General features: G+C 54.1%; 1 protein-coding gene across 13 annotated transcripts in view; it reads left to right on the top strand.

Moving 5' to 3' along the window:
- The window catches only part of PKNOX2 (PBX/knotted 1 homeobox 2), a 341221-nt gene that overhangs the window by 61771 nt on the left and 256216 nt on the right, over positions 1–23234 (top strand). Inside the window, exon 1 of one of the 13 annotated variants that reach the window (XM_089773272.1) lies at positions 19118–19549. The exons of 11 other annotated variants lie outside the window; for them this stretch is intronic. The gene's annotated coding sequence lies outside the window, so the exon portion shown is untranslated. Of the gene's footprint in view, positions 1–19117; positions 19550–23234 lie in introns of those variants that run through there. One more of the 13 variants, XM_089773270.1, reaches the window with a different exon arrangement.

Genomic DNA, 23234 nt, shown 5'->3' with positions numbered 1-23234 from the left:
GTGTTGCCTCCCCTGAGATTCTCCTTCCCATCCCCATCACCTCAGGATCAATCCCCCTTCTGCTGGGGCTTCCCTTCCCCCCACCATCTCCTCAGAGTCTCCTTCCTTCTCAGCCTGTCCCGGTGCAGCTCATCCCACACCCCAGTGCATGGACTCGGCTCGCCATTCGGCGCCCTCCCCTGCTAGAATTTAAGTGGTTATAAGTGGCAGGCACAAAACCACCTAGGCAGTATTAAGATCAAGCAGTTTTTCTCATCCCACCGCTTGGTGTAGATGAGTTATAGTTCTTACCACACAGGCCTCTCCCTTAAGCCTGGGACCAGTCTCCTCAGCTGAAGTCTTTGCCTTCCCTGCATTCTTGTTGTTTCCAGCATACACGGAGGAGAAGAAAGGCCAAAGTCTGATGCCACTTTCCCCTATTTTTAGCCTCAGTCTCGTGGCTGGAAAACACTATCCCAGACATGCCCTGGCGGGGTTTGCTGTGTCACAGAATTCCACAACCCCCCTCGGTGTGATGCTTGTGCAGTTCTCTTAGCACGTTGTAAGTCCACCGTGACAACACCTCTGCTGATTCGTGGCCATTTAACACCCTCCTGGGAATGGGCCACCTCCTGTGTTGCCACAGGAGAACGAGCAGTGGAAACTTTCCAACTCACGCCATTGGTCAGAATCAAAGTCTCTCCCCTTTGTACCTGCTGACAATATACAGGTGTGGACAGAACAGGTTTCGGCAGATGACGACTTTTCCTATGAGATTTTATGTGACATGCTCTGGGTGAAATATTCATAATTATCTGATGAGGGGAACCACGGGGGCCAGAGTTCTGCGTTGCAGTACAAAGTGCACAAGATGCACCTTTTATGGCTGAGGAACGAGCATATTGACAGGGCGAATACATGCTGTGAGATGGGTCATGTTGGTTTTTGCCAGAGCCAATCACTGGCCCCTAATTCCTTGCCCACCTTGCCGTTGTTCAGAATGTGGCTATGGACGACGCAGCTCCTTGTTGGAACAACATGGAGTCTGTGCCCCTACCACTTGGCTCCTGCTGTAATGTCTCCACGGTGTTTTCCATGTAGACCTGGCTCTTTCCTGTGCATAGTGACCTAGAATCACTGCCACCCCACTGCCTGCACGTGGGTGGCTATTGGAACTATTGTAGGACTGTAAGGGTATGTCTAGACTACATGGCTCCGTTGGCGGAGCCATGTAGATGAGTTTACTAGACATAGGAAAATGAAGCGGCGATTTAAATAATCGCCACTTCATTTACATCAAAATGGCTACCGCACTGTGCCGATCAGCTGTTTGGCGGCACAGCAGGGCAGTCGGGACGCGCCGCAGTCGACAAGGGAAGCCTTTGTCGACCGCTCCAGTAAACCTCATTTCACAAGGCATAATGGAGAGGTCGACAAAGGCTTCCCTTGTCAACTGCGGTGCATCCAGACTGCCCCGCTGTGCCGCCAAACAGCTGATCAGCACAGCGCGGTGGCCATTTTGATGTAAATGAAGTGGCGATTATTTAAATCGCCGCTTCATTTTCCTATGTCTAGTAAACTCATCTACATGGCTCCATCGACAGAACCATGTAGTCTAGACATACCCTAAAAGACCAGGGCCTAATGAGCAATCCAGTCATACCTCAACGTGGGTAGAGAGCTTATAGCAAAGATAGCCAGCTGCACGTGAATGGAAGGCATGTTCCCAGCTATGACCCCAGAAAGACAGACTGCTGTCTGGGAGCCCCAGCTGGGCAGGAGCAGGGAACAGAGTCAGGTAGGTGCATGACCCCATCCCCGGACAGCATGGGGAACGCTCTTGGCCCCACGTGTCTCCCGACTCAGGGAGGTGACGTTGCCAGATGCTGCCTACCACAGAGTCTGCCAAGTGAGATATGCTCCCTGCCTTCTGGCGTCCTCGTTCCCATGTCAGAGTCCGAAAGTGAATAACGGTGTGGCTGTTCCATCCGCATCTTGTTCTGATTGCCTTTGCATTACTCAGTAAATGAAGATAAGCCCTGTTATCCCAGATACGAAGTGGAACTATATGGACAACAGCGACCCACTCACAGCTCTTCGGAGCCCGTCTCCTAAGTTGAGCCCAGGTCTACATGACTTCTCCAAAGCTCCCATTGGCTGTCTCTGAAGAAGGATTTGGGTGTGGAAAGTCTCACAGTCAAGAACTTCCTGAGCCGGGTGTTGGTAGCTCTGTGAGAGAGCTCGTCGTTCTCTTCTCTGTGCACGGCGACTCGGCGGCAGCACCGATTCTGTTTCAGCTCAGCTACAGAACAAGGCCCCTTAATTCTGGAGACACGACTGGCATCTACATTCAAGTGTCCTGATCATGCCTTGCCGACTCCAAGCGAAGCAGGGCCCGTCCCCAGGCGCCGCCGTCCGTGGCCAGTCTGGGTCGAGTGACTCCTCGTGTAGTGGCTCTGAGGTCCAACATAGAAGAGCGGGGAGGCTTTGCGTACACACGCTGGAGGATTTGTCAGTCCTGCTGTGTCCCAGTTCACCTTCACCATGCGGATTCCTGTGCCCCCAACCATCCCACAGGCTCCCCCTCCTAACATGTTAATGAGCCCCTCTAAGCTGGGCTGTTGTTTCCAGCTGGAGAGGCAGGGAGCTGAACCTGGGGAATTGGGATATTTACATCTCACTTTTATAACACAGCTGTGCTGCTCCCCACCTCCTCTTCATCTGTCCTGCTCCCCGGTGCGTGGAGACGGATGCCGGCTCTTCATTGCCCTAGTCCAGCCAGTTGAGATGCAGCTCATAAAGCAAATAGAACAACCCTCCCATGGGGGTTTGGCAGAGAAGTTCCCAAAATTGTTTGCTCCAACTGCAAGCCAGCTCTCCAGCAGAGTCCTCTTCATGGGAGTTCATGAAGGCTTAATTGGGATTGAATGTTTTAATTACCTGCTGCCTGTGCATTTCTCCCATCTTGTACATCGGGTGGGTCATTCCTTTGCTCTTGCACTAATGTTGCTTCAGAGACTGGTGGGCAGAAGTGGCTGTTCTGTACAGGAGCTCATTTCAGGTGTCTAAGTGAGAGCTGTGCTGTGTTTCTTCTGCACAAAACTCTTCATCTCCATGTACCTGCCTGATCCCGAGCCATCTCTGGAGTCCTTCCAACAGATGGCAGTTAGAGGGGTCACAGGAAGAGCAGGCCCCTTTGGCCTGGGGGGCGGCAACCGTGTTTATCGGGCAAGCTTGAAATTGGGACACAATGCAGGAGCCATTGATGACAGCAGCTTGGAGCTGCTCTTGCAGAAAACCAGACTTGTTCCCAGGTTCAGGAGGGACCAGCTGAGGCTGTTGATAGACACTTTGTCCAGGACCGATTCCTGTGGAAATGTGAGAAAAGGAGAGTGGTGAAGGGAAAGCAAGAAACATGAGCCAGACTCAGGCTGGGAGCTCCTGCTATTTCAGTACAGAAGAGCGTTTTGTCTTCCCTGCAGCCTCTGTGGTTTCCTTATTCAGTGGGATGAAGCTTTGCTCTTGGCTATCAGTTTTGTAGATTTTCTTTGCTTTATTCAGTCTGAACTGTCGTTATGGCTTGGCTGGGGGATTAGCCATTAGCAATGATCTTTGGAAAGTTGTGGGAGACGGGAGAGATTCCAGAAGACTGGAAAAGGGCAAATCTAGTGTCCATCTATAGAAAGGAAAATCAGGGCAATCCAAAGAATTACAGACAAGCCAACTTAGCTTCTGTGCCAGGGAAGATAAGGGAGCAAAGCATTAAGGAATCCATCCGCAAACATCTAGAAGATAATAAGGTGATAATTAACAGCCAGCATGGATTTGCCAAGAACAAATCATGTCAAACAACCTGATAGCTTTCTTTGATAGGATATCAAGTCTTGTGGGCAAGGAGGAGGTGGTAGATATACCTTATCTGGACTTTAGTGAGGCTTTTGATACAGTTTCACAAGAGCTTCTCAATAATAAATTAGAGAGATACAACCTAGATGGAGCTACTATAAGATAACCATTCTCAGGGTATGTCTACACTAGCCACCCTAGTTGGAACCAGGGTGGTTAATGTAGTCATACGGAGTTGCAAATGAAGCCCGGGATTTGAATTTCCTGGGCTTCATTTGCATGATTCCGGGTGGCGCCATTTTTAAATGTCCGCTAGTGCGGACTCCGTGCCCGCGGCTACACGCGGCACGAACTAGCTAGTTCGGACTAGGCTTCCTAATCTGAACTAGCTGTACGCCTCATGGAACGTAGCTAGTTCGTGCCGCGTGTAGCTGCGGGCACGGAGTCCACACTAGCGGACATTTAAAAATGGCGCCGCCCAGCATCATGCAAATGAAGCCCGGGAAATTCAAATCCCGCGCTTCATTTGCAACTCCGTATGACTACATTAACTACCCTAATTCGAACTAGGGTGGCTAGTGTAGACATACCCTCAGAGAGTAGTTATTAACTGTTCACAATCCTGCTGGAAGGGCATAACAAGTGGGGTTCTGCAGGGGTCTGTTTCGGGACTGGTTCTGTTTAACATCTTCATCAAGGATTTAGATGATGGCATAGAGAGTACTCTTATTAAGTTTGCATATGATACCAAGCTGAGGGGATTTCAAACACTTTGGAGGATAGGATTATAAATCAAAATGATCTGGACAAACTGGAGAAATGGTCTGTGGTAAATAGGATGAAGTTTAATAAGGACAAATGCAAAGTACTCCAGTTAGGCAGGAACAATCAGTTGCACATATACAAAATGGGAAGGAGTCCCACAGAAAGGGATGTAGTGTTTATAGTGGACCGGACCACAAGCTAAATATGAATCAACAATGTTACATTATTGCAAAAAACAACACAAACAAAAAAACCCAACATGATTCTGGGTAGCATTAACAGGAGTGTTGTAAGCAAGAAACGAGAAGTCATTCTTCCACTCTGCTCTACACTGATTAGGCCTCGATTGGAGTAGTGTGTCCAGTTCTGCATGACACATTTCAGGAAAGATGTGGACAAATTGGAGAAGGTCCAGAGAAGAGCAATGAAAATTATGGAAGGCCTAGAAAACATGAGCTTTGAGGGAACACTGGGAAAAAATGGGATAGTTTAGTCTGGAAAAGGGAGGACTGACTGGGGACGTAACAGCTTTCAAGTATCTGACCTCTTGAGGTTCCTTCCAGTACTATATTGTTTCTGAGAGTCAATAAGGCAACAATCTTTTTTAGCAGAGGTTGAAGTTTATCTGTGTCAACACCCAACTCAGATTCTCCCCCAAAAGGTTTTTTCTTGACCTCGTTAAAAAGTGGAATTTCCATTCCATGGGAAATGTCAAGTTTTAAAAATGAGATTTTGTCCCAAATTGGGATTAAAAATCAAAATCTCAGTTTTTGTGTGAAACAAAATATTTCAGTCTGATAACGTTTTTTGTCAGCTTTGTTTATTGTAAAACCAGAAGGGACCGTTATGCTCAGCTGATCCTATTTCCCATACATCTCAAGCCAGAGAACTTCCTGGAATTCATTCCTGTTTGACGTAGAGCAGCCGTTCTCAATCTGGGGTCAGAATTAGTTACTGATATCACCATAAAACAATTTGTTACTAGCATTATTGGAACCACCTCAGCTACTGAATGTTTGATCTCACAGCCTTGATCTTACAAATCACACAGCTGGCTTCAGTGCTTGTATCGTATAGTTCATCTACTGTACATTTCAAACAGGAGTGGAAGCATAACAACGGGTGGTGGGTAGGAATGCTTTGGAGGAAAGTACGAGGGAAGGTACCAAACGTATTATTAATGCGTGAAATAATATGTAAGGTGTGTATTATAGATTGTGTATTTTTGTTTATAAACGTTGGGGCACCTCAGCTTAGCTTTTTGTTTGGCCTGGGGGGCAATAGTGAAATTCGTACTATTGACTGAGCTGAGTCTATTGTCATGGGTACAAACACAGAGGAGCTCAGAGGCCATCGGGCCCCCCATGACTATTACTGAACTTCATTTGACTATAAACCTGACACGGGTGCCTTTGTATCTTATCTGAGTCTGTGGTCTTTGGGGGCTTTCATGAAGTCTATTACATGAGCTGCCTGCGCAGAGCTGGCAGGAGATACTGAGGGAGCCTACGAAAACGCATGCAGCCAAATGTTTATCATCCCTGACGGAGCAGAAGACCTGTCAGGACGCCACATCTGTGAATCCTGAATTTACTACATTGCTGTCCTGAACTACTACTGGGGAAAGTGCCCAGTGTGCGGCATCACTCACTCTGGCTGGGGAGACCAGGGGGCAGAGGAACCTGGACCTGCCCCAGCCAGGGGACATGCACCCCTCCCCTGCTGTGCCTGCTGCAGTAACCTTGGAGAGGCGCTTCTCACCTGACCTAAGCAGCTGCAGTGAGAGAGGGCTGGGGTAGTTCTCTCTCCCCGGGGCAGCCTGCATCCTGCACCCTCCTCCCTAACCCCAGCCCCAGCCCTCAGCAATGACTTAAATGAAAATAAACAAAAATGAATTGGGTTAAGGTCCTGAAAAATGCCAGGTGAATCTTCTAGTGATATGTCAATTTTAGCTAACCTAATATTTGAATCCTACTTATTGGCATATTGTCCTTTGACAGATAACTATTGAATGATTATATTGAATGATTATGCCAAGAAACAGTCAAGTAGTAGGTGAAGTAGCCTTCTAAATATATGTTCAGAGAGGTAATTTTTAGTAGATATTATTATTATTATTATTTTATTTATTACTACAACATCCTGGAATACTCCCTTGAAAAGACAAAGTTATTAGCTGGCATGAGGTCATTCGTTTTTACAGATCTGCTCGTAGCAAGGCAAACTGTAATGGAACGGTGACATTTCACTCTTACGTTCCAATCAGCTGTTACAACATCGGATTTTAAGTTATGGGAAATTATTGGGTACGGCAGAGCGGGCTCTCAGCTAGCTTAGGGTTTCCTGTATCCCCATGTATCTAAGTGGTGCTAAATTGTGGTATTCTTATTATTCATAATGTACATTTGTGTTCTCTAGCACTGCACACCTGAGCCTTGTTGTGCTAGATACTCGACAAATGCCTACAACGCGGTGCTCCCTGAAGAGCTTATTAGCAGACTGTGGCAGGATTTTGAATAAGTTCTTTAAGCAAGGGATATAGATATCCAAATATGTTTGTGTTTAAGGAGTCCCATTGGATAGAAGTAGCCATCAAGATAGCACTAGCAGAAGCCACAATGTACCTGTGACTCCAGCGATCAGTCCTCACCAACCCACTGATCTGTCTTGAACCGCTGACTCTTGGATGTGCCAGGTGTAACAAAATGAAGTGCTCGATCAAATACAGTACGCTGTAGTCACTTTTATAAGGCTTTTTCAGCTGCAAATCTGCCTCCTAAATGTAGCATTTTTGTGGAGCGGTAAAATAATAATGGCTGTTCTGCATCTCCCATCTCCTGTGCTAGTAGATTGCTATTTACATTATGCAAATAGGCATTATGCAATCAAACCACTTTAGCTGAAATCTGGCAGGGAGAGCCTGCTGATGAGATGCAAAGGTCTGAAGCCCTAAATCAGGCATTTCTGAAAGCTTTGAGGGATCTTTCCATTAAACCAAAAAAAAAAAAAAAAAAAAGGCCACTCAATTCAATTCAACTCTGAAGAGGTAAAATGGAGCCAGCACAAAGATGAATGAATTTAGTGAGCTGCTGATGCTACTTTCTCAATTAATGGCTTTGTTTAATCATACCCCCTGTCCAGAGGAGTATTGTCTTACGGATAATTTCGTTTGCCTAACGAGATTTTACTAATTAAATCTCCTTTCAATCCCTGTGACTCTCCCTGCAGGCTAGTGGAATGTTTGTGAATCCGTAACCCTTTCCACTCCCGCCCCAGGCAGAGACGGGAATTTCTCAGTACAAACACCAGCTTGGAAATGCAGGAACTTCTGAAACCTTGGAACACTGCTTTCTGGTCTGTACTTGATGGGGTGCGGGGCTTTTTCACAACAGCCCCTGCCCCACTTCCGGAAGGTAGGTTAGCGAGACTGCTCCTGAGCCCGTTCTTGCAGGTTTGCTTCCAGATCAGGCTGCTGCAGCTGTTGCTGCACATGCTGTCTGGGAAGGAGAGTATGTGGGTGGGGAGGGGGGGAGTCTGTGGGGCCCAGCAAATGCAGGCCTGGCTGTGGCGGCTCATGCCCCCAACAGCTGCAAGCCACAGCGCTACTTCGCCGACAGGTGACTAGTCACGGTGACATCATAGGCCCTGCAGTGATGCTGAAGGTTGCTCAGTGGCTTTTATGGGGCTAGAACTAGAACTGGTCAACTTACTTGTTCAAAAGCTTCAGGAGGGAGCTGAGTGAGTCTGTAACAGGAAAAACTTAACAAACCACGAATAGTCTAGTAGCACCTTAGAGACCAACAAAACATGTAGATGGATCGTGAGCTTCTGTGGGCACCACCCACTTCTTCAGATGACTGGAGCGTTGAAAGCCCAGATCCAAGAATAACAACTTATTTGTTGTTAATTTGGGCATTCCCCCCACTAAACAGTTATTTATTTGCAGATAAATGTTTCCTTGGTCCGTCGCTGGAATGTAAGCTCCCTCTCCCCACACGCAACCTTCTCTTCTGCAGACTAAAGAAGCCCAAATCCCTCAGCCTCTTCTCGTAGGTCATGTGCCCCAGACCCCTCGTCATTTTGGTTGCCCTCTCCAATGCGTCCACATCCTTTCTATAATGGGGGCCCCAGTACTGGATGCAGTACTCCAGATGAGGCCTCACCAGAGCTGAATCAAGGGGAACAAACACTTCTCTAACCATTTCTAACCAGGTTTCTAACCATTAGAGGAGTGAGGTTCTGGAACGGCCTTCCAAGGGAAGTAGTGGGGGCAGAAGATCTATCTGGTTTCAAGATTAAACTAGATGGGTTTATGAAGGGGATGGTTTGATGAGCTAACAGGATCTTGGTAACTAAGGGTATGTCTACACTACCCCTCTAGTTCGAACTAGGGGGGGTAATGTAGTCATACGGAGTTGCAAATGAAGCCCGGGATTTGAATTGGAATGAGGTGTACAGCTAGTTCAGATTAGGAAGCCTAATCCGAACTAGCTAGTCTGTGCCGCGTGTAGCCGCGCGGCACGGGGTCCGAACTAGCCGGCATTTAAAAATGGCGCCGGCCCGCTTTATGCAAATGAAGCCCGGGAAATTCAAATCCCGGGCTTCATTTGCAACTCCGTATGACTACATTACCCCCCCCTAGTTGGAACTAGGGGGGGTAGGGTAGACATACCCTAATTGACCATTCATTATCAGTGGGAAATAGGTCAATGGAGGCATGATAGGAGTTACTATAGAGAACTTTCTGGGTGTCTGGCTGGTGAGTCTTGCTCAGGGTTTAGCTGATCGCCATATTTGGGGTCGGGAAGGAATTTTCCTCCAGGGTAGATTGGCAGAGGCCCTGGAGGTTTTTTGCCTTCCTCTGTAGCATGGGGTACAGATCACAGCTGGAGGATTCTCTGCATCTTGGGGTCTTCAAAGTATTTGAAGGCTTCAATATCTGAGATATAGGTGAGAGGATTATTCTAGGAGTGGGTGGGTGAGATTCTGTGGCCTGCACTGTGCAGGGGGTCAGACTAGATGATCATAATGGTCCCTTCTGACCTTAAAGTCTATGAGTCTCTAGATCTGCTGGCAATGCTCCTTCTAATGTAACCTAATATGCCATTCGCCTTCTTGGCTACAAGGGCGCCCTGTTGACTCATATCCAGCTTCTCATCTGCTGTAACCCCCAGGTCCTTTTCTGCAGAACTGCTACTTAGCCAGTCGGTACCCAGCCAGTAACAACGCTTGGGATTCTTCCATCCCCAGTGCAGGATTCTGCAGTTGTCCTTGTTGAACCTCATCAGATTCCTTTTGGCCCAACCCTCCAATTTGTCTAGGTCACTCTGGACCCTTTCCTTGCCCTCCAGCATATCTACCTCTCCAAATAGCTTAGTGTCATCCGCAAACTCACTAAGGGTGCAATCCCTCCTCTCATCCAGCTCATTAATGATGATGTTGGACAAAGCCGGCCCCAGGACTGATGCCTGGGGCATTCTTCTTGCTACCGACTGCCAGCCAGACATCGAGCCGTTGATCAGTACCCGTTGAGCCTGACAATCCAGCCAGCTTTCTGTCCACCTCACAGTCCATTCATCCAATCCATTCTTCTTTAACTTGCTGGCAAGAATCCTGTGGGAGACCATCAAGGTATGTCAAGGCATAGAAAGTCAAGGTGCGTCACATCATCGGCACATGGGGCAGGCAAGTTGCCTCGTCACAGAAGGCAGCCAGGTTGTAAAAGCTCCTTCACTAGAGGTTTTCAGAAGGAGGCTGGAGCCATCTCGCTTGGACAGGGTAAACGCAACGAACGCTTTCTTACAATGGCTGTTCTGACCACTGGAGCCGGGACGAGCCCCCAGCAGGCATGACTCGGCATTCTGCTGCTGAGCAGCGAACAGTGGTATAATTGACTGGGGACGTGTCATAGCCCTGCTAGCTGCTGGCCTACATAAAGGGTAAAAGCCTACTACTCCTGCCAGCTCTGTTGCAGCCTGTGCTGAGGGCCTGACGGGCCTGGATTCACACCCTGCAGAGGGCTGCGGTTGCTAAGTCAAATGTTAAAAGGTGGGAGAGCCTGCGGGTGTGCTGTTCAACAGGCTTTACTAGCACAGCCCCATGCAGGTCTTCTCTGCCTCCTGCAGGGCTGAGCCAAGGCCTGGTGAAGTCTTTTGGAGTCTCTTTGGCTATGTCTACACTTGCAGCCTAATTCAAAATGGGGCTGCAAATGTAGGCATTCGGAATTGCAAATCAAGCCCGGGATCTAAATATCCCACACTTGATTTGCATGTTCCTGGCCGGGCGCCATTTTTGAAATTGACAAGCCCGGAGTAACTGCCCGCGTCTACACACGGCAGTGAAACGGGTGTTTGAAATAAAGCCCTAGTTCGAAATACCTGTGAAACCTCATGGCAGGATTGCTCTGCGGGTTTGGGGTCCGCGCAAGTCGAAGAAGCGAGAAGTAGCTGCTAGGAGAGAGACAGCTCACGGGGGATGGAGCTAGGACAGAGCTGCCTCGGCATCCAGAATTCCTCTCCAAGGCCGCGCACAGGAGAGGGAGGGTTGTGGCAGGCTATGAGACCCAGCCCCCAGTCTCACTGCTGCGAGGCTGCCCCGCTAGAGCGCACAGCCAGCATGCCGGCCATGGGAGGAGCTGGTACCTTCTTTCCAGTCTGAATTTGTCCAGCTTCAACCTCCAGCCACTGGTCTGTGTTGTAGCGGACTGCAGGGTCCCTTTCCCAGTGTTTGTTCCATGTAGGGACTTACAGACTGTGGCTGCCCTTGCGACAGACGCTAGGAGCACGGCCAGGCAGGTTTCTAGCCCTTGGATCATTCTCATGGCTCTTCTCTGAACCCTGTCCAAGCCATCGACGCCTCGGGCTGGGACAGCCGAGCGGGACACAGGATTGCAACTCAGGACTCCCAGTTACAGTAGCTCTTTTGGCCAGAGCCTGCCCCGGGAGCACGTGCACCATGTTCGGGAGGCAGCGTCCTCCTCTTCTACCTTAAGGCAAGGTCAGGGTTCGGATGTGCCTGGAATGGGACAGGTTCTTGTCAAACAGAAGGGAAGGGCTGTGAGAGCAGGGACAGTTGTACTCCCAAATGACCGGGGAAGGGGGCAGGAAGCAAGTGTGCCCCTGGCAAGCCCAGAGAGCCATGGAACAGACACCCGCCCGGCAGCGTGGTCTTCGTCGCCTTGGCCTGGCCCTTGCCACCCCGGGCTGGCCCCAGGTAGCAGCTGCCAACTGCTGCCATTCCTTGCCCTGAGCCCTCCACCCCTTGCCTTGATTTCTGCACCCTGACCCCTCCCCATAACCCCCTACACCTTCCAGTCCCCTCCCCTCATTCCTGCATCCTCCACATCTCCAGCCCCCTACCCTGAAGGACCCGGGCAACTCCAGGTAAAGCTTCCACAGGTTGAATGTCTCTAGTGTGGCATGCTCGGGCCCTGGCCGGTTCTGAGCGAGAGAATTTTCTGGTCCACGGGAGGTCAGGATTGGCTAGCAGCAATGCCAGCACACCCACTGCTCGCTGGGCTCCGAGACGACATTGAGGGGTGACTTAGAGCCAAATCACAGCACAGAGCACCGCGAGCCCGGACTGGGGGCTGCAGACAAACTTTACGGGACCGCGGGAAACGTGGCCACCCCATGACGAGTGGACATCCGGCTCTCTGACATCATTCCGGACGACGGGGAGTTCTGGACTGGACAGGTTCAGCCTGCAGCTACGAATAGCTCCGTGCTCTGGGTAAGGAACAGGCTTTCATGGGAAACTTAGACCTTGTCTGTACTTCCAGCAACGTGTAGGGTCCATGCCGGCAGCTCCCCACTGCCGGGCAAGGCTGGCAATGTCCGTGTCTGCTGCAGGACGTGAAAGTGGCAGGCTCTGGCAGGCGGAGGCAATGGGATACTGCCCCTCTAAAAATAACAGGGCACCTGGGAGAGGCCCTGTGTGTGTGTGCAGAGAGCCGGGCCGGGTTCCAGAGTGTAGGGCACTTCGCTCTGCTCGCCTGAGCCATGTCTCCCGACCGATCCCCGTGCTAGCTGGGCTGCAGTGCACTAGCGCTGTGCTCTGCTCACCACTGCAGTGCACTAGCGCTGTGCTCTGCTCACCACTGCAAGGCCAGAAGTGCTCCAAGAACCCCCGAAGGAAGCTCTCTGTACAGCGCTGCTGCTTTCAGGATCCCTGCCCAGGCTCCTAGACCGCCCAGCCCTGAATGCACTAGAGGCACCTGGGCGCTGGGTGCTGCATTCTCCCAGCTTGTTTCTTTGCCTGGTTATGGCCAAAGAATTCACCTTTTGGTTCTTTCCGTACGTTGTTTAGTAACCCAGATGCCTCCGGGTGTGACTGTGGCCACGCTTGCTAGTCAAGGCCTTGTCTGTGGAGCAGTCGGTAGCTGTGCCCCCGGCCGTTCCCAGCATTCCTGCTTCAGCGGGACGGTGGCACGTCTGGTTTGTCTAGCTCCGGCTCCGAGGGTGCGACTCGTGGGGGACTCTGGCTGTAAAGGTGTTGTTCCGTGTGTGCATGGCAGCCCTCGGGAGAGTGATCAGATAGGCTGTAGTTTCTAAAGAAGGCAGCAGTTTTGTAACTGACCAGCCGGATTCAGGGCAGGCGTGTGTTCATGGGCATTACATGAGCAAGGTCTTTTTGGCCTTGGGTAACAGGTCTGACTCCAGCCCCGTTGACTTCAGTGAGGTTGGGCCCATTTACACCAGGTTTGAATTGGGCCTATTGAATGGAATCAGATTTCACTAGGGGGTTGCACATTTTGTAATTTCTGTAGCCTGACCATCCCCCCCCAAACTGCCTGCGTGACCCCCTCCTGTCCCTGTCTGTAGAGGCCCTGCAGCCACTGACTCCCTCTATCAGACGAGGGGGTCTGTGTGCCCCCCACCTCCTCCTTCCAGGGGTCTGTGCATCCTTCCATTCCCTCTCCTCCGTGCCAGGCTCTCGGCATGCCCACCTCTCTCGGCGGCCTCCCATTCCTCCTATACTGGGCCCCCATCCTCCCCCTCCGGGTCAGGGCCTCTGTGCTCACCCCCTTCCCATTACGCCCCCCTTTCCTGTGCCCCCCACACCGTAGCATTGTTTCTTTTCTTTCCGTCTGGGAGGTCAGTCATTCCGGGCAGTGACACCATGGCTGCCCCGGAGAGAATTCCAGTGCTTGCTGCAATCTGCTAAGCAGATGTCAAGGGCTTCATGGGCCCCTGGTTCCACCCTTCCACGTCTCTGATTTGTGTCCAGACCCCTGGGCCCCCCACTGACGCCTAGAACGTGAGGTGACTTTGGGATTGTTTGTTGTGTCCCAAGTTCGCGTGTCACATGCAAGCGGAGAAATGCCCCACGGAAGCCCGGCCAAATGCTTCATGTTATCAAAGAGCCAGCATAGAGGCAAGTGCTGGCCCAGGACACCATAGCCATCCCGGCGGGTGTGCTCTGACGGGACATGGCTAGCGTGAGCCCTGCGGGCCCTTCGGGGCGTGTCTAACCCCACGGGGCCGCTCTCCGGCTGCATGAACACCTGGGTGGGCACTGAGAGTTGTGGCAGGGAAGCCCTTGGTTGGGAGCGGCATTCACCTGGCCCGAGCTCTCAGGACCAGCTTCCAAAGGAAACTCTGATGCTCCGTCAGCCGTTCGTCAGCTGGCTCCCGCGCCCTGGCAGGGGCATTGCCCTGCCTCGCTTCCTGGGCGAGAGAACGCCGGGGGGCGGCTGGCTCTTCCCCATGCCCAGTGCCGCTGTGGGTACATGCACCTGGGCTGTGGAAGACCCAGGTTCAAATCCCAGCTCTGACTTGGAGCCAGGATTCTAATGCTGCGCTCCCACCTCCCAGGCGAACGCCCAGGGACAGAGGCTTCTCCAGCTGCCCTACCCCCGGCTGGAGGGTTAGGCTGTGTCTCTTCTGGCACTTCCGTCGCTCTGGGGTGTGAACCCCGCCGCCTGGGCCGAGAACAGTGCCAGTGTGGCCAGTGCTCTGTCTCTCCCCCGGCACAGCGGTTTCATTGCTCTCCCCCGCCAGAATGGGGCAGTACACAGGAGACCGTCCAGCACCACTGCTGCCTCTCTGTAAGCTCCGTAGTGTCAACATGGCCTCCGCCTCTTTATCCGAACTGGAAGAGCTCTCCTGCCTTGCCCTTCCCCCTCTCCCGCCCTCCAGCCATGAAGCCGCGACCTGTGTAAGTTTCCTTTGCAAGAGGAGCAGGCTCTGAATTTGACCCTCTTTAATCCCTGGGCAGGGCTGTGCCTCGGTACCTCCAGGGCTTCGTGTTCTCCAGCTTCCCTGCTGGAAGAGCTGGAGTTTCTGTCACTGCCGCCCACCGCAGGAGCCGTGCTTGTCCACGGCAGCCGGACACCCCCCGGTTGGACCCGGGACAGCCCTTCAGTACGTGTCCAGGAGCGGGTGCTCCCCAAGGCAGGGCCCTCGAGATGCTGTTCCCCTGCCTGTCCCAGGACACGAGGGGCTGCATCAGCCAGACTCAGCCTCCTCCTTGGGGCGAGGTGCCTGGTGTGCCCAGCCCGCATCCTTCCTCCGTGCGTGCTGCCGACGCTCGCCCGTCTGGCTTCCCCCCGCCCTGGGCCGTGGAGTCAGTGGCGCTGTGCCAGGCCAGCGTGGCTGGAGAGCCGGCCCGTTGTCACCCTTGGAAGGGCGTTGCCGGGTGTCTGTTTTCCCTTTCTCGCCTTCTCCTCTCAGTGCTTTGTTGTGAGCCTGGTGACCACTCCCCAAAGGCCCCCCCATTCCGCAAGCCGTCCAGCCTGGCTTCCTGTCGCGTGAGGGTCACAAACGCATTGCTGGGGGCCCGCCCCTCGTCTCCCCGATTGGCTGCCTTGTTTGCTCTCCGGTGTCGGGGGACCCGGAGCTGGGCCCTGCCCCACCCCCACCGGGCCGGGCGACAGGCTGGGCTCCTAGCCAGATGTTTCTCACGAGCAGACTCCGCCAGGCAGGACCGCGTGGGGTTGGGTTTCTGGCCACCTGTTGGGAGAGCTTAAGTTGTGTTTTTCGGAGGCGTTTTGTGCAGCCGGACACAGCAGAGCGGCTTTTCTCAGGCCAGCGGCAGACTGGGCTGTCTGGAGTTGGAGGGAAAAAAGAAGCCCGCAGTGGCCTGTGAGGCTAACGCTCTCCAGTGCCTGGGACAAAGCCAGGCATTCATGCCAGCTGTCCCCCAGCCTCGCCCCGTGCCAGGCGGCTGGAAGCACTTTCACTTTTACTCTCCCATGGCTGCCTCTCGGCTCTTTCCCCACCTGCGACTAGCCCAGATGTTTGGGTTTCCTTCCTCACCAGAACAGGCTGCTTGGGGCCCGTGTGAGCGCCAGCCCATGTTCAGCTGCACCCGAGCCTAGCTGAAGGGATGCGTTAGGCGGTGCGGTCCAGACATTGGTTTGTAATTGCAGTGGAGCTGAACCCAGGAAATAAAGAGGGAGCCGTTCTTTCATTTCCTCACTTCGTAACGAGTAACCCGGACAAGACCTGCCACGTGCATCTCCTCTTCCTGGGCCACTAGTTCTTGGCTTCGCCTTCGCGAAGACAGAGAATATCTTAGGGTATGTCTACACTACAGCACTAATTCGAACTAACTTAGTTAATTCAAACTAAGCTAATTTGAATGAGCACATCCAGACTTAAAAACTAGTTCGAATTAGTGTTTTGCTAATTCGAACTAGCATGTCCACACTGAGTGGACCCTGAACCGAGGTTAAGGATGGCCGGAAGCAGTGCCGGCAGGGCAGCAGATTAGGACTTAGAGCGTGGAGCTGCTGTCTCAGGCTAGCCGAGGGCTGTGCTTAAAGGGACCCGACCCCCACCCCAGACAGACAGTTCTCAGGGGTTCCCCGCTTGCAAAGCAGTCCTGGCTTGGAGTGCCCTGAGTGCTAGGACACCAAAGGACACCAAATGAAATGAAATGAATAGGTAGCTGGCTTCAAACTAACAACATAAAGTTCTTCTTCACAAAGCAAATAGTCAACCTGTGGAACTCCTTGCCACAGGAGGCTGTGAAGGCTAGAACTATAACAGAGTTTAAAGAGAAGTTAGATAAAGTCATGGAGGTTGGGTCCATGGAGTGGTATTAGCCAGGGGGTAGAAATGGTGTCCCTGGCCTCTGTTTGTGGATGGCTGGAGATGGATGGCACGAGACAAATGGCTTGGTCATTGTCTTCGGTCCATCCCCTCCGGGGTACCTTGTGTTGACCGCTGTCGACAGACAGGCTACTGGGCTAGATGGACCTTTGGTCTGATCCAGTACGGCCATTCTAAGCTCAGGGCTCAGGGTCGGGGGTCTCACTGGACCACCTTGATTTTCATGCAAACCTGCTCCTGGGTGGCCAGGCTGGCAGCTATCCTGCCCTAGACGGTCACTTTCCTGTGCCTAGTGTGGAGGTCGTGGATGAGGTCCACGATGTCTGCACTAGACCAGGCAGGCGCCCGCCTCTTGCGGACCTGGGCAGGCTCCCGGGAGCCGTCAGCCTGGTCCCGGGAAGAGGCGGAGGGCTGGGTGGCAGCGGGTGGCTGGCTCGAGCCGTGCCAGGTGCAGGGTCTGCTGGCTGGGTGCTGGCAGGCTTGCACCTGGCACGGGCACCGTAGCCAGCCCGTGCCCCTTTAAGGGCTCCGGGGCTGGGAGGGGGGCAGAAGAGTTTCCCTGGTGGTGCCCAGAGTGGCCGCCAGGGAAAGCTGGGGAGGGCTAGCCTCCCACTAGTTCAAATTAAGTGGCCACACAGCCCTTAATTCGAACTAGTTAATTCGAACTAGGCGTTAGTCCTCGTAGAATGAGGTTTACCTAGTTCAAATTAAGCGCTCCGCTAGTTCGAATTAAGTTCGAACTAGCGGTTTGCTAGTGTAGCGCCTATCCACGTTAATTTGAACTAACGTCTGTTAGTTCGAATTAACTTTGTAGTGTAGACATACCCTTATTGCCTCTGTATAAAACCATGGGATGCCCTCAGCTTGAATACTGCAGACAGATGGAGTTGCCTCATCTCCAAAAAGATATCTTGCATTGGAAAAGGTTCAGAAATGGGCAAAAAAAAAAAATGACCAGGGGTTTGGAACAGGTCCCATGTGAAGAGAGATTAAAGAGACTGGGACTTTTCACCTTAGAAAAGAGGAGACTGAGGGGGGATGTGACAGAGGTCTATACAATCATGAGAGGTGTGGAAAAAGTGAATAAGGAAAAGTTATTTACTTGTTCTCACAATATAAGTGGGACGAGGAGTCACCAAATGAAATTCATAGGCAGCAGGTTTAAAGAACAAACCAAAGGAAGTTTTTCTTCACTGAGTGCACAGTCAACCTGTGGAACTCCTTGCCTGAGGATGTTGTGAAGACCAGGACTTTAACAGGGTTCAAAAAAAGCTAGATAAATTCATGGAGATTGTGTCCATCAATGGCTATTAGCCAGGCTGGGTAGGGATGGTGTCCCTAGTCTCTGCTTGTCTGGAAATGGGTGACGAGAAGGATCACGTGAGGATTCCCTGTTGTGATCCCTCCCTCTGGGGCACCGGGCATTGGCCCCTGTGGGCAGACAGGACACTGGGCTGGATGGACCTTTGGTCTGGCCCAGTCTGGCCATTCCTATGTTGACCCAGGCTGACCGTCCCTCGGATGGAAATCTGGGGTAAGGCAACTGATTTCAAGCCTGGGTTTTGCACCAGTGTAACTGTAACGGGTGGCCTGGATGGCCTAGTGGTGAGAGCACAGGGCGCCTGGCCCCCTGCCTGGTTGTGGGGCCTCAGTCTCTAAGGTCATGGTGAGGTTGGGGGGAGGGGACTCAGGCCTTCCCCCTCCATCGAGTTCCAGGCCAGGGCCCGGTGTGTGTTGCTCCCCGAATAGGGGCAGCCAACCAGTCTCAATGTGCCGCCCTCGGTGTCCCCCTATCAGGGTCTGTTGGCTGTGGGGCCTGGCCCCTCTCGTTGGTGGCCGGGCTGCGAGCCACCCTCCCCGCGGTGCCAGGCTCCTTCGGCAGCCGGCTGCCAGCTGGGGAGGCCGAGCGCCACAACGACTCCGTTGCCACTGGAGCTGAGGCTCCTCCGTCTCCTCCAGGGTCTCCTGCAGCTGAGACTTCCTGGCTGGGCAGGTTAGTGACCCTGTGTGACGGCACGTTGGGGGTTCCCCGTCTCCTGCACCCCGAAATGGCACAAACAGACTGTACCAGCCGGTGGAATAGAGGGTGGTTTATTGCTCCTCCAGCACAGCGCAGCACAGATGTAATCTGGTTACAGGAACTGGGCTAGGATGCCTCAGGCCCCCTTGAGATGGGGGAGACTGGGCCCCTAAACTCCAGCTCCTCTCCCTAGGCTGTCTCATCCATCCTCCCAGACAGCCACCAACCAACTCACTAACTTCCAGCCCTGCCCCCCAGCCAGGGCAGCATTCCACCTTCCTTTGTTCCTCTCCATGGGGGGTGTCTGGCCACTGGTTTGCATAGTGACCCATCCTGTTTTGCTGGGTCGTGGTACCCACGGCAGCCAGTGGGGGTTCCCCCAGAGCCAGCAGCATAGAAACCAGCCAGGTACCCCCACTACGTCACACCCTGGCCCTAGCTCCTGCCCTTTGCCAGTCAGCCCCACGGAGCCGGGACGTCCTCCTTTCTCCCCCCTTCTCCCAGGCCCAGCATGGTGGGGCCAGCTGGGCCCAAAGGCTCCCTGCACCCCCTGCGGTGCTGGCTGGCAGCTTCTCTGCTTCCTCACAGTAATCGAAGTCACCACCTGCCTGCCCCTTCAGATGCCCCCACACGCTGCTGTAGGGCATTCAACCCGAGAGGTTGCAGGGCACCTGCAGTGAAGTCTGATGCCTCCTTGCAGAGCAAAAAAATGTACTATTAAATAGAAATACAGAAAATGTTTTTTTGGAATGAAACATGAACTCCCACCTCCAGGTGAATGCCAGGAGGGTGCCCGGCGCGCGCAACCAGCTCCTAAGCAAGCAAACAGCGGAGAGAAATGGGCTATCTCCAGTCTGCTCCCAGGACAGCGGCATGGGTGCTGGTCAGTGCGATTTTCAAACGTATGCCCCTCGTGTTAGAAACAGCGGCGTTTTGAGGTGGGGCGGGGGAGACTGGGAACAGAGATTTGAAAACTGGCCACAGGTTCTGAGTGTGCCACTTTCTGGCTGTGCTACATGAGTCCCTGAAGCTGATTATCCGAGGAGCTAAGGACCCACAGCTCCTATGGGGATTGTTTTGCTTGGGGAATTTGCACAATGTGGAATGACAGGTGGGACGAATGGACTGTGAGGTGGCTAGAAAGCTGGCTGGATTGTCGGGCTCAACAGGTACTGATCAATGGCTCCATATCTGGCTGGCAGCTGGTAGCAAGCGGAGTGCCGGGGGTCAGTCCTGGGGCCGGCTTTGTTCAACATCGTCATTAATGAGCTGGCTGAGGGGATGGGTTTGCAAGTTTGCAGAGGACACTGAGCTAGGGGAGAGGTAGATACGCTGGAGGGCAGGGACAGGGTTCAGAGAGACCTGGACAAAGTAGAGGTTTGGGCCAAAAGGAATCTGATGAGGTTCAACAAGGACAAGGGCAGAGTCCTGCCCTGGGAGGGAAGAATCCCAAGCATTGTTACAGGCTGGAGACCGACTGGCTAAGCAGCAGTTCTGCAGGAAAGGGCCTGGGGATTCCAGTGGATGAGAAGCTGGATAGTCAACAGGGCGCCCTTGTAGCACAGAAAGCTAACGGCATATTGGGCTGCATTATTGGAGCATTGCCAGCCAATGGAGGGAAGTGATTATTCCCCTTTATCCGGCACTGGTGAGGCCACGTCTGGAGTTTTGCGTCATTTGGGGTCTCCACTACAGGAGGGGTGTGAACAAATTGGAGCGAGACCAGCGGAGAGCAACGGAAATCATTCTGGGGCTGGGGCACATGACTAAGATGAAAGGATAAAGGAATCAGCTTGTTTAACCTGCAGAAGAGAAGAGCGAGGGGGGATTTGAGAGCAGCCTGCGACTCCCTGCAGGGGGTTCCAAAGAGGCTGGAGAGAGGCTGTTCTCAGTGGGGGCAGATGGCAGAACAAGGAGCAATGGGCTCAAGTTGCAGTGGGGGAGGTCTAGGTTGGATATTAGGAAAAACTATTTCCCGGGTCGGGGGGGGGTGGGTACTGGGCTGGGTTCCCTAGGGAGGGGCTGGAATCTCCATCCCTGGAGGTTTTTAAGTGACGACTTGACACAGCCCTGGCTGGGATGATCGAGTTGGGATTGGTCCTGCTTTGGGCAGGGGTTGGAACTAGGTGACCTCGGAGGTCTCTGCCCGCCCTGGCAGTCTGTGAATGTGGACAGTGTCTTGTCATCAGGCTAGCACGGGCCAGCCTGTGTTTGGTGCTGTAAGTTTTGCCCATGGTTGGGATGGTCAGTTGGTCACACATGTGCCTGCTTCCCCCGGGCTTGCCTCGCCCAGCTGGTGTGCTCCTCCATAGTGCTGGTGCAGCTGCTCAGTGCTTCTCCCCTTGGACGTTGGTGTCCCTTGTCAGCAGGGTGGCCAGTTGATTCAGCAAACTGAGCTGTTGCCCGGAGAGAAAGACCCTGGCATGGCTCGACGCCAGTCACGCAGCCCGTTTTTGGCTCTGGATGTCTCAGTGGCGTGGCTCCCTGGTTACTGACACGTGAGAGCCTAGCAGCAAGGGCCGGCTCATTCGGCACCGGGAGTTCTGACGTCCCCATGGCCATGTGAAGTGCCCTGACAGTTATAGACTACACCCGACAGTGCCCGCCCTAGCTCACACCCCACTGGACACATGGCATGGCGCCTGTTGGCCCCCTCCCTGCTTCCCGACCTCTTGGACAAAGCCTCCCCAGTCCTTGTCCTGGAGTCGCCCGGGCTGGGGCGCAGTTGCACAAATATCTCGTGCCTAGCGCACCAGCCACAGCTCCGCCACGTGCAGGGGCTGGTCAGTGAGCTCGCGAGCGCTTGTTCTAAGTCGTGGTCTGACTCAGCCCCGGGTGTAGGGCTACCGGCTCTCCGGCGGGCTCCTCCCCTTCGGCTGCGACGGTGTTGTTCTGGGCCAAAGCTATCGGCGAGCTCACGTCCACTCGGGGCGACCCACGTGGGCTGCCTGGCAAATCCAGCGGGAGCGAAACGCGCTTGCCCAGCTCTGCCCTGGACCTTTTGTCAGCAGATGCCAAGGGCAAGGCAGGTGCTTTGAGCCCTCTGGATGGGTGCAGGCGAGGGGCAGTCCACAGACAAAGAGACTCGGGTGCCTTCGCACAAGCCCAGTTGTCAGGCACCCCCGGGGCAGCCGGGATTCCCACCGTGCTGCGTCGGTTAAAACGTCTTTCAGGAGAGTCCCCTCACTCTTCTGGGGGGAGCGTCTTCTGGGCCCGCTGGCTGGCAAGCGTCCGGGTTATGCATGGCCGGCAGGGGTGTGTGTCTATATTTAGCACGGCAGTGCTCTCTTCCTAAGCAACCGCACATGTCCCAGAAGCTAAACATAACTCCTCTGCTGCTCATCGGCAGCCAAGTCTCGCCATGGGCAAGGAGTCAGCGATAGGGCCGTTCTCATCCCTCCCCACCCCGCCAGGGAGCCTCATTCCCGCTGCCTCAGGCAGGCGCCTGATCCCTGGAAGCTGATTCCTGGGCCAGGTGTAAGTGAGCCGCTCAGCTGTGTCATGGCCCGGGTCCCACACGGCCGAGGTTGGTGGGGACAGTGGGCTGTGGCTGCTGGGGACAACACAGCAAGACTGAGCCACGGCGCGTCTCTCGCTCTCGTGGCCGTCGCTAGCGCCCCGCAGCGTTCCGGGAGCCCAGGAGAGGCCGGTGGCTGCAGGAAGGGAATGGCCGTGTCCTTAGCACGTGGCACCCCAGAGGGGCAGCGAGGGGCTGCAAGCGTCCTCGCTGCCCCTCTGGGGTGCCACATAACCCAGAGGTTCCCCAGGTGGCCACGCGCTAAGGGTCCTCCTCTCCTGGGCGCCCCGTCCGAGCGAGGCGAGGGGCGGGTGGGACCCACACACCGCCTGGGCGTGCTGCACTGGCGCGGAGGCCACTTACAGAGAGAACGAGTCGGCCCTGCAGCCCTGGCGGCGAGCCAGCTGGCGTTTCCTCAGGCTGCAGCGGCTCCGGCACTAGGCTCCAGAGGACCCAGGTTCGGTTCTGCCGGTCGGCGTGACGCAGGGGGCCGCGGAGGCCAGCGAAGTGGCTGGGAGCCGCTGTCCTTGCTGCACAGTGGGGACCCAGGCTGGGCAGGCGGAAGGCTGTGCAGGCTCTGCTGCCGACTATGGGGCCGGGGTCTCTGTCGCAGGGCCCCACGGTGCGGGAGGCCTTTGCACGTATAACCCCAGCGAAGTGCACTGGAAAGAGAGGCCGTGGGCAGCTCCGAGTGGCTCTCCCTCGGTCTTGGTTCCCCGGTCCCCAGAGCCCTTCCTCCCCATGGCTCTCGGAGCAGGTAACCAGCCGCACTGAGGGCAGGCAGGGCTGGCGTGATGGGCTCTCGCCTCGGCCCAGCCGTGAGACAGCCCCGGCCTGTCGGCGGGCACGGCCAGCGATGGGAGTCTGGGGCTGTGGGGGCACATCCGTGGGGCTGCGAGCAGCCGGGTCACTTAGAGCAGTTCTGAGGTGGCCTCAGAGAGCGGGTAATCGTGGGCTAACCTGCTCCGAGGGGCGTTTCTTTTGAACCCCGCGGCAGAGGCCAGCTCAGGGTGTGCAGGGGGCCGGGAGCGGGACAGACGGTCGGTCTGGA

This window comes from Pelodiscus sinensis, chromosome 25, assembly GCF_052426305.1.
Source record: "Pelodiscus sinensis isolate ZL-2025 chromosome 25, ASM5242630v1, whole genome shotgun sequence".
NCBI lineage: Eukaryota > Metazoa > Chordata > Testudines > Trionychidae > Pelodiscus > Pelodiscus sinensis.
This window is presented reverse-complemented; position numbering and strand designations above follow the sequence as displayed.